The sequence below is a fragment of the Zootoca vivipara genome, chromosome 3 (genome assembly GCF_963506605.1).
Source record: "Zootoca vivipara chromosome 3, rZooViv1.1, whole genome shotgun sequence".
Lineage (NCBI taxonomy): Eukaryota > Metazoa > Chordata > Lepidosauria > Squamata > Lacertidae > Zootoca > Zootoca vivipara.
The window spans coordinates 117985384-117997475 of record NC_083278.1 but is presented as its reverse complement, the minus strand read 5'-3'; positions in this window follow the sequence as shown (position 1 = coordinate 117997475).

Sequence of the window (12092 nt, the reverse complement as noted above, 5' to 3'; positions counted from 1 at the left end):
TGCCATAAGAATGGGCCATAAATTAGATCCATACTGCAAACCATCCGTGGACAGCAGAGCAGATTCTGTCTACTGTACTTAGATTAATATGATTTGTCAATTTCAAACTCCTCTTTGGCTCTGCTTCAGTTATTCTTAACTGTTCACTTTATATGTTGTGAGCCACTTTGGGCACAATTATGTGGAAAAGTGGTATACACATAAAAAGATGCTGGTGATGTAACAATTGTGTTTGTGTGATATTTTTTACTGTGCAGATTAAACATCTCATGTCCTTCTTAACAGGTTGTTCCTGAGTAAGCTATGAGGTGATGGTGGTGACACATTTTCCATGGTGCTGTTATTAAAAGCAGTTACTTAAGTCCTCCCCCTTATTGTTGGTGAGCTCTGCTGGCACATGTGGTCCTGGAGGGAAAAATACAGTAAGCTAGTTGCAAGGATGCACACTTCAATTTCTAACCCTACTTACTAAACAGTTATTGACAAGAAAACTTTTAGTGACAAATAGTGAATTTTAGCATCGTATGTGCACTTGAGGGACAAGGGTGGCGCTGTGGGTTAAACCATAGAGCCTAGGGCTTGCTGATCAGAAGGTCAGCGGTTCAAATCCCCACAATGGGCTGAGCTCCTGTTGCTCGGTCCCAGCTCCTGCCAACCTAGCAGTTCGAAAGGACTCCACTGCAAGTAGATAAACAGATACCGCTCAGATGGTAAAGTAAACGCCGTTTCCGTGTGCTGCTCTGGTTCGCCAGAAGCGGCGGAGCAAGTGGGAGGCAGGGGGCGGTACGCCCCGGGTATCGCCCTGGAGGAGGTGTCACTCGGGGCCGCGGCCCCGCCCCTTGGCTCTGCACGGCAGCCTCAGAGAGAGAGAAAAATACAAAAGAAAGCTGGCTGAGTGTATTTTTTTTGGATTTTTTCTATTAAAAAAAGCTGGAGTGAGGTGCGCGACAATGGAGGCACAGGGGGTGGCATGCGTCGTTATGTAACGAAGTATCGCTGCCCCCTGCACCTCCAAAGCCGTGCACCTCGCTCCAGAAAATAAACAAAAAAGAAAACAAAAGAAAGCCCACTGTGATGCGTGTTACGTAGCGGGGTATCACCGCCCCCCCGTGCCTCCAAAGCCGCGCGCCTCGCTCCAGCAAAAACAAAAGAAAAAGAAAAGAAAGCCGCAGGCGCGCCGGCCCACTCAGCTGGCACACCTGCAGCTTTCTTTTGTTTTTCTTTTGTTTTTTAAGCTGGAGCAAGGCACGCGGCTTTGGAGGCGTAGGGTGGGGGGGCGGCGATACCCCACCACATAACGACGCATGCGTCATTACATAGCGACGCTGCACGCACCCGGGTGCATGGAAATTTGCCGCCCCAGGTGTCACAGCGCCTCGCTACACCCCTGGCCACATGACCCGGAAGCTGTACGCTGGCTCCCTTGGCCAACAATGCGAGATGAGCGCTGCAACCCCAGAGTCAGTCACGACTGGACCTAATGGTCAGGGGTCCCTTTACCTTTACCTTTATGTACACTTGGCAATCTTGATTTGGGGGGGGGAACTCTCTCTGTACAATGAATAAACCCGGCTGGCTCTGTGTGGACGTTTGAGATGTGATTGCTGGTTGCTTTATTCAAGCTGGGGGGGGGGGCAAATTGTGCTCAAAATTAATCTCAACATGAAAAATTATTGTCTTGCAGCCTGAAAACGTTTTACAAGACTGAAGATTAAAAATGGAGGATGATGATTTTGTCTCTCTTACCACAAAAGTGACTCAAAGTGACTGACAAAGCAGCGTTATTGTGCTAGGTCAACAAAGCAGTTTAATTCACTTTAACTGCACAAACCTAAAGTTCTGGCATGCGTGTGAAACCTTCCTGCAAAATAATGACAACCTGGAGGTGCATTCCCTCTCACCTGTATGGGGTGCAGCTTCTCAATGCTGTGATGTTCTGGCATATGGTCCCCCTTCTCCTGATCTGAGGGTCAAAAGCAATAATGACTTGAACACTGATATACAGTAGTTGTAATCTAGGACAGGATAAGCTGTTTGACCTCAGCCTCTTGGACTGCAATCTTGAGGAGCTAGGCCTGTACTAAGAGCATAAGAACAGCCTGCTAGATCGAGGACAAAGGCCCATATAGTCCAGCATCCTGTTGTCATGGTGGCCAACTAAATGCCTGCAGGAAATAGGGCATGAGCACAAGAGCAACTCTTCCCCTCCTGTGCTTTGCAACATCTGGTATTCTGTAGCATTGCTGCCTCTGATCGCACTTTATTTTGTTTATATGACAGTGAGAAGTGAAAAGTACAGTAATAAGACACCTAAACAGCTGTTTTATGATAATGCAGTAGTAGCATCTTGGTGGGGACAAGTGCACACCCTACTCTCAGACTCACCTGTGGAATAAGCCTCTAGTGGATGCTGGAGAAGGAGTAGCTGGAAAATAGAATTTAAGGTATTATACATTTACCTTTACCTTTTACATAGTATGAAATGACAGAGAATCTATGAAAAAAGTGATATGAGAAGATCAAGGTTTAACTTTAGCATATAAGGTCTCATCTTGGGTGACTAATTTAAAGTGACTAATGTGGGATAGAGGAATGTAATCAGATTGGTGTAATAACTCCCCACCACCACATTTTCCAGCTTGGCTGCAAAAGTGGTGTCTTGCCCCAGGAGAGGCTATACCTGAAATCCTTGGAGAAGAAGAGAGCTCCATTCAGTTCGTCCTAACCCTGTGTTACCATCTTGTTTTCCATACCAATTGCATCATTAAAACCACTCTACCTTTCCCCTCCATATTTCTTACCATTATTAGGGTTATCTGGAGTCATCCTGCCATAAGTTATCCAGGTGGTTCCTGTAGCAAGCTGAGGGGGGGAAATGAGACATCCTCATTGTGAGTCTGGAAGGCAAAAATAAGATACCCATCCTCTCTTTTCCATACCTGGGAACAGCAAGATAGCAGTGTGGGGACTCACTTGCCAGTTTGGTGGGTGGCTGGCTCTTGAGGAGATGCAATCCATGGAAGAGGAGCGGCTATGAGGCACAGAGGTACAAAAAGTTAAGCGGTTCTTAGTGGGACTAGAAGGCTGGATAGACATCCAGATTTTGTGATTGGACTAAACCAATGTATGCATATTAAGGAAAAAATCATACGCTACATAAACTTGATTTCTATAGTTGCCAAGTCCGGTTTGGGGGAAACAAGGCAAGGGAACGGTTGAAAAACTTTGAATCTGGATCAAACTTCACAGTTAAGGAACTTGAAAAAAGAAACAGCGGAGGTCACAGCAGCAAGTGTCCTGAGGCATGATGCAAGCAGCAAAAGGAACCTATGCAAATCCTCCTTGCATTGACTGAAACAATTCACTTCTTGAATACATATTTCTAGGTTTTTTCCTTTTCTACAGCCATGTGGACTAAAGAACTTTGTTTTCCCCCTTCCTTATGTTTTTCTGGAATTTTGAGCAAATTTACATATTCCCCGCTACTTATCACGCCCAAAGAATATTAAGTTTCTTATGTGCCTACCTGATCACTTCACTGGACTGCCGGAAACTAGACGGTAGTGTAACTGCAAAGTATGAGATAGTGGATTATGGTGAAGAGGAAGCATGAAGTTGAACCTAGTGGTATCAATGACCGCTTTGCATATGGAAGATCCCAGTTCAGTTTCTGACAACTCTGTTTAAAGAATCCTAGGGCAGCAGGAACAGCAGTCTCTTGGGAGTTGGCCACCCCTGGACTAGAGGAATATGTAGATTGGCTGACTTCAAAGTTTGCTGGCAAGAATTGTCTTAATTTTCTGTGTGGACTCTTTGGACCATTGCATAATTCATGTTTTTATTTGTTTTTCCATTTATTTCTTAAACTTTATACTGTATACCTCAAAGTGGTTTACAAAAAGATAAAAAATAAAATGAGAAAAAATTACAATACATTGAAACATACTAGAAGTTTAAATACTAAAACAGATTAAAATTCACATCAGCATTTCTAAGCATCTGGGTAGGCTTGCCTAAACAGGAACATTTTTGGCAGCCTCCAAAAAGAATACAGTGAAGGTGCCTGCTTGATATCAAATTTAGTTGTATTGTTTTGTCTAATTATTTGTTCACCTTAACTACAGTATTTGCAAGTTCTATTCTGCCTCCTCATAGGCCCACATAGGCAAAGGTTACACACACGTGGTCATCCACAATAATCTATGCTACCAAATACACATTTGTCCCAAAGCCTCAATTGAAAACACCCTACCTGGCTGTAAGGGGGGTTTGATGGCAACTGGCCTCGGTGTGCTGTTTCTGTAACAATTTAAAAGGAATTTCATTCAGTCAAAGTGGAAACCATATTACCTTGCCTGTTTTGCTCAGGATGTTCAGCGTGGGCCTCGAACCCAGCACACCTTTGATATGAAGAGCCTCTAAAGCAAGGGTAAGAAGCCCTTTTCAGCCTGAGAAACAGGCAGGGCCATGTGCAGAAGTGGCTGGGGCAACAGATGCAGAGTAAAAGGGATCTCTACCTACACCCAAATCTCACCCACATTTCTACCCTCTATCCAGGCAAGCTAGAGACATTATTGCGGTTTGGTGACACATTGAGGGGTATACCGTATTGAAGCAATGATTCTTCAACATTAACTTTGTTGGACTGGTCATGTTGTGTGGATGCCTGATTATCCCCACTGTGGAAGGACGTGTGGATCCAGAATTGGCCTCCACAGTCACTTACGGACCCATTGTTAAAATCGTGTTTATGGAAGACAATCTTACTCGACTACGAGTGATCGCTAAAGAAGAAAAAGATTGTCTTCCAAAGCAACTACTCTATTCCAAACTTAAAAATGGAAAGCGTAATGCTGCCTTTACCAAAGGTGTAATGGGCTTTGAAGACACTTGAACTCAGGACACAAGGGAGAAACATGCTAAGAGGAAGCCACGCTTGGCAAACCCACACCGTGATCAAATCCTGCCCGGAAACCAATATCCCCACTGTGGAAGGACATGTGGATCCAGAATTGGCCTCCACAGTCACTTACGGCTTATTGTAAAAACTGTGTTTATGGAAGACAATCTTACTCAGCTACGAGTGATTGCCAAAGAAGAAGAAGTGTGGGGGTGAGGTTTTTGGCCTTGGAAAGTCCCCAAGTGCCAGAAAGAGAAGCCCAAACGGCTGCATTCAGCTGCTAGGCCTGAGATTCTCCACCCCTGCAATTCCATGCCCTGAAATTCTTGGCAACTGTCCAAGCAGATCAGAACAGAAACACTGACCTGCTATCCTGGAGATGATGTGGGGAATCCTGTAGGAAGAGAGTGGAGAATTTGTCCATGGAGATAATGTTTCCCTCTGTCCCAGCAGAGGGGATCAGGAAGCAAAACACACAGAGTTGGGTTTGTTCCAAACAAACAGCTCCTACCTCCAATGAGCAGAGACTCTTCATCAGTTCCCTGTTCTCCTTCTGTAATGCCTCCAGCTCCCTAAGCATTTGATGCACAAGATAGGTGTCTTGGCAAAGCAGCTAGCAATATCCCACACCTCCCTTCCTCTCATTCTCAACCGTGACCCTTTAATCACTATTGCAGAATACTTCTGTACTGATTTATTGTTATTTTATTTCATAAAATTCATAAAATTTGATTGTAAAAACAAAAACCCACAAAGTGGTTTACTAATAGAGAGGGGTTGGTGGGATGGCTCTAGGATCACATGATTTCTGCCCTTTTTGTTAAAAAAAATGGATAAATTTTAAATTAGGAGGGAGCAGAAGTAAAGACTCCTATTCTCAGTCTATTGACTCATGTTAAATGTTCAAATTATCAGGAGGGTTTGCTGCACTCCTGACCAAGTGCCCTTGTGCACCAAACAGAAAAGAACTTTCTTTCACAAAATAGTAAAATAAAAATGGGATATTTTCTATGGCTTTACGGACATGGCTCCTCTTTCAGAAAGGAAGGAAAGGGGAAAGATTATTGTATGTAAAATGTGCGGATGCAGGCCATGCCGTCTTGAATAATCCCTGCTATTCCTCCAGACCCTTTTTCTTTTTGCAACCTGCACGTCTCACTTTTTCTGTGTAGTTAGTTCCTGGTAAACTTGCTGCAGAGCTCCTTCAGCCTTTGAAGCACGATATTTATAAAAAGAGGCAAGCAGCTCCATCTGGCTTTTCTGGAAAGTCCACACCTAAGAAGAGAATGAAATTAAAAGACGCCTGCTTCTTGGGAGAAAAGCAATGACAAACCTAGACAGCATCTTAAAAAGCACGGACATCACCTTGCTGACAAAGGTTCGTATAGTTAAAGCTATGGTTTGCCCAGTAGTGATGTATGGAAGTGAGAGCTGGACCATAAAGAAGGCTGATTGCCGAAGAATTGATGCTTTTGAATTATGGTGCTGGAGGAGACTCTTGAGAGTCCCATGGACTGTAAGAAGATCAAACCTATCCATTCTGAAGGAAATCAACCCTGAGTGCTCACTGGAAGGACAAATCCTGAAGCTGAGGCTCCAATACTTTGGCCACCTCATGAGAAGAGAAAACTCCCTGGAAAAGACCCTGATGTTTGGAAAGATTGAGGGCACAAGGAGAAGGGGACGACAGAGGATGAGATGGTTGGACAGTGTTCTCGAAGCTACCAACATGAGTCTGACCAAACTGTGGGAGGCAATGGAAGACAGGAGTGCCTGGTGTGCTCTGGTCCATGGGGTCACGAAGAGTCGGACACGACTAAACGACTAAACAACAACAGCAAGAAGAGAACCATGGGAGGGATGAATTATGGGAATTCACAACTATTGATTCTCAGCAGATTGGGGGATTATAGCTCCTTTAGGGAAATGAAGAATGTCATTCTGGCCCTTGCCATTCTAGAGCAGTGGTCCTCAACCTTGGGCCTCCAGATGTTTTGAGACTACAATTCCCATCATCCCTGACCACTAGTCCCGCTAGCTAGGAATCATGGGAGTTGTAGGCCAAAAACATCTGGAGGCCCAAGGTTGAGGACCACTGTTCTAGAGGGTATGGCCACTCATTTCATTCAGACAAATGAAGCATTAAAACAGGAGTTGCAGTAGATTTTTTTCCTCAAGGGTGGGAGGAAGCTTGGCTTTCCCCCATCAATGCATTATGATTGAAAGTAACTCTGCCTTTTCAATTAAACATCCATTTCTTGCATTTTCAAAAGGAGTACAATCTTTTATTTTAAGTTGTGAACTGCTCCAGGGTAGTGGGGGAAGTTCATCAAATGATAGGCAATCAGTGCTGTCCAAAATTGCTTCTGATGCAAACTTGCCAAATTAATTTTCAGTAACTGTAACTGGAAAGAAAACCATTCATTTGCACAGACAGTGATGAAAGCACTTCAAGCAGCTCCACTATTCACATAATGCTTTCTTTGCAGGCAACTAGAACACCAGCCATAGCTGAAAAGTAATCACCAAATTCCATTATTTGAAACAAAATTTAAAAAAAATCCTTTCAGTAGCACCTTAGAAACCAACTAAGTTTGTCATTGGTATGAGCTTTCATGTGCATGCACATTTCTTCCAATGACAAACTTAGTTTGTCTCTAAGGTGCTACTGGAAGGATTATTTTGTTTTGTTTCGACTACATCAGACCAACATGGCTACCTACGTGTATCTAACTCCATTATTTGAAACAAAATAAAAAAATCATTCCAGTAGCACCTTAGAGACCAACTAAGTTTGCACACGAAAGCTCGCACCAATGACAAACTTAGTTGGTCTCTAAGGTGCTACTGGAAGGAATTTTTTTTATTTTGTTTCGACTATGCCAGACCAACACGGCTACCTACCTGTAAGTAACTCCATTATTTGAGATACACATTACATTCAGCAAGTGACTTTGACTCTGCGCATATACCTAGAGTTGGCATACACCAATGACAAACTTAATTGGTCTCTAAGGTGCTATTGGAAGGAATTTTGATATAAATTTCAGTTTGTTATTCAGACTTCTCATGCAGCTCTGTTTTGAACTTTTGAATAAAGAATTAGGAACTAATCGCTAACTTCAGACTCAAGGCTATTGAGCGTTCCTTCCTTGCATTGTCTTTCGTTTTGACAGTCAGTGCCACATATTTTAGAATCCAGGATCAAGAATGAATTTCAGGACCGGTGTCTGGTGTGTTAGGACTCATCCAAAATTCACTTGTCCTGTGCCTAGAAAGCACAAGTCCAAGAGGTTTTCTATTTTTCCTGCTGCTTTCCCTGGGAAAACCCAGCTCTTTACTGCTGAATGAGAGCAAAGGTTAATTTGCAAAAAACTCAAATGATGTTTGCGCTGATTCTGCAGGAAATAATGGGTTTTCCCAGGGGAAAGTGGCAGGACAAGCACAAGTATGGACAAGCCTTTACTCTTACCTGAGAAATATGGGCAATCTGGCCGAGTACAAGTTCAACTGGGCTTTTGAAAAACTTTTTTGCTTCTGGCTGCATCTGTGGGTCAGAAGGAGAAACACACAGAAGGGGATATTCACCACTGATGGATACGTTATTAAAGATTTTGGGATCTAAGGGAGGTCATCTTACCATGTTTTGCTTCAAGGTAAGTAGAAGCCACAACTTACACTATCATTAAGAAGCAAATATTTTGTGCTTGTTCCACAAGATGGGCATTTATCTGTCATGATTCAAATGCAGAAAGTTAGTACACATACTGAAAATTACTGTTCCAAAAGAACAAAACAGATCAGTCCTCTGAAATCACGAGTCTTTAGATTCAAAGTCCTTAGATTGTCTTAAAACTCGTTAAAACAGGCCAGAAATTGTTAATATAAAAATTGCAGCATTAAGATTAACTCATATATTTTTTTGAAAATTTAAACATTCAATTATTTTTGATCCACCATGGAGTTAAGATTCCTACGTTGCATTTCTTAATGTTAAATATAGGACTGTAGAATGTAGCAGGGAAATGATATACATAAACAGAAACATAAGCAACAAAGTTATATGTGCAGGAAACTGAAATGAAGGTTTATTGCACATCTGTAGGGGGTCGGGAATCAGTGATTGTTTGAATGTCAATCAAAGGGTCCTGTGACACCTTAATAAAGGCTATGATGGCATGTCTGAATCCGTCCCAGACAAGGTAGTCATGACATGCTGGTGCTCTTACCTGAGCCAGCACATTTTTTGCAAAATATGTGTCCACAGCTGGTGACAGAGAAATCAGATCCCTCCTGGCTGAAACACTGGTTGCAATGAAACCAATCCATACTGCTGAGGCAGAGTTCCTCTGCTGAGATAGTTTTCTTCAATTAATCTTTATTTCCCCAAACTGTTTCTTCTATTACTGTTTTAAGACTGAAAGGAAAAAAGAGAACAACCCTGCAGACTGGGCTTAACATCAGGCTTTCTAACCCCCCCCCCCTTAGCAAACAATACCAGGCCTATCTGTTCAGAAGAAAAACCCATTGAATTAAATGGCGCAGACTCCCAGGTCTGTGCATTTAGGATTGCAGCCTAACAACATTTAACACCTTAAGGGCATTGGGTAACCATAAAGCTGGCATGTTTTTTTGTGATCACTAGTGGATCCCCACCCCACCCCCTCCACTTTTTGGTATGGAAATATATCGCAAACCATTTTTCACACAGGAGGACTAATGCTTTTTTAAAAAATGGCAATGTTCCTTAAGTTGTAGAAAAAGTAATGTAAGAATGACAAGACTGTGAAAACAGATTTTGGACTGGCAGCAAGGTGTAGATGCCTGGGTTCTGGTGCTCTCTTTATTTTACTTCAGTTTTGGGGAAAACTTTAAAAGGAGCCTTTCCTTTCCCCCCTGCGGTATCAGTGGTTGGTCTTTTCTTTGAGGGCAGAGTGTGAGGGAGAGAGATTTCCCTTCTTCTGGTACCTAAAGAAAATAACCAAGATCAACGCCCAGGTGACAGGGAAATGTGCCTTTTCAAGGCGAAAGTTCTGGAAACTGGAGGCGCTTTCCTCAATAGCCTCCTTCTCCCTCAGGAGAAGTTGCTGCTGCAACCTGTTACGCCGGGCAACGTGGCTACTACAGTACCCGTTAAGCATTTACAATTTATCCCTTTCTATTGTGTCGGGCTCGCTTCTCCCCCTTGAAGCGCACTGCGGCCCTGCCTTTCTTTTCCCCTCACAACAAGCGCAGCATAATAGTCCCTCCCTTTTCCCGCCCTTTTCCTCTAGGCGACTTTCGCTGAGGGGAAGAAAAAGAGGTCGCAGTGAAAAAGCCGGCGGTGGGGATATCAACAACAACAACAAGTTTTTTAAAAACAATTCTTTATTACAAAACGATTTACATATAACATAAACAGGACAAAAACCACATAAACAAACATAGACACTAACTAGCAACATGTCATTAACTTCCGATTCACCTCATTGTACTTTTTACACCTTATTAATCTATATGCACTTCAATATGATTATTATCTTTCTATTACTTATCAAAAGAAATTTTACTTTTATAGTTTCCTTATACTTCAAGATTCAATCTAAATCTGTCAGGAGATTTGCATTATCACAATACTTCTTTAAATATTATCCAATCTTTGTTGACTTTCTGGTTTTAAGTTTCCTCTCATTCTCCCAGTCATTTTCGTGAGTTCTAAATGTTCTACCATCTTCGCTTGCCAATCAGTTTTTGTGGGGATTAAGTCGCCTTTCCATTTTTTTGCTATTAAAATCCTAGCCGCTACATACATAAAAAGGGTTCTATGGGTTTTTTTTGTACAGTATTTCAGTGTTGTTGTTGTTGTTGTTGTTGTTGTTGTTGTTGTTGTTGTTGTTGTTAATGTCCCGCCTCCCCCCCCCCCGACAAAGGCTCAAGGCGGCTTACATATCAAATGAAAACAGATCAGAACATAAGGGGGAGAGAAGAATTATTATTAATAATAAATAAAGAAATAATATTATTAATAGTTGTTGTTAATGCCCCACCTTTTTCCCTGACAAAGGCTCAAGGCAGCTTACATATCATTTGAGAACAGATCAGAACATAAGGGGGAGGGATGGGACCCATTAAGAAACAAGAAAACATTAATAGAACTGAAGCTTTATTGGGATTTAAGCTATATATAGAGAGAGAGTTTTAATTCTATGAAAGTATGTGCATATAATCTATTAAAAACATGCGGACAAATGGGGCTAAAAGAATGGCTGCCGAGAGGAAGCTAGTTATGGTGGGGGGGGGGGAGAAATAGGAATATATGAGGTTACAGGTAGGTAGCCATGTTGGTCTGACGTAGTCAAAACAAAATAAAAAAATTCCTTCCAGCAGCACCTTAAAGACCAACTAAGTTTTTTTATTTTGGTATGAGCTTTCGTGTGTATCTGAAGAAGTATGCATGCACACGAAAGCTCATACCAAAATAAAAAACTTAGTTGGTCTTTTAAGGTGCTGCTGGAAGGAATTTTTTTTATTTTGTTAGGAATATATGAGGGACTGTTAGGTGGAATTAGAACAGTTTGCTTTAGGAGCATAACTAGGGTTGCCATATTTTAGAAAGTGAAAATCCGGACACAAAACGTGTTGAGCTTTCTCTCTCTCTCTCTTTTTTGTCCCTCAAATGACTGTTTTGAGCTATTTTTAAAGGAAAATCGGCAAGAACTACACTGCCAGCACGGGTTGCCATGCATCCAGATTTTCCCATACATTTTTCCGGTTTCCGCCTGGGCACTGCTGCTTCCGAGTGCAGTATTCTGTGTAGGTCTGGGAAACTCGAGACATATGGCGACCCTATAGAGACCTAACGGAGGCCTCCTCTTTTCCCGCCCTTTTCCCTTTCTTTCCTCAGCACTGAGGAGAAAGAACCCTTGAAAAGGGCGGGAAAGTGGGGGCGCTTGGGGAGCGTGTGGGTGGCTATATGGAAAAGATCTCTGAGGGGAGATTAAAAGGGAGGGAGGGAAGGAGGGAGGGACACATTTTTATTATGCTATACAGCAGGCACGTCCAACAGGTAGATCGTGATCTACCGGTAGATCACTGGGCGTCTGTGGTAGATCACTGGTAGATCACTGGCTCCCCCCAAAGAAGCTCAACAACTTTGGCTCCCTTAATAAAAGCTCAACATTTTTGCCCTGCACCCCAAAGAAACGGGGCTTTC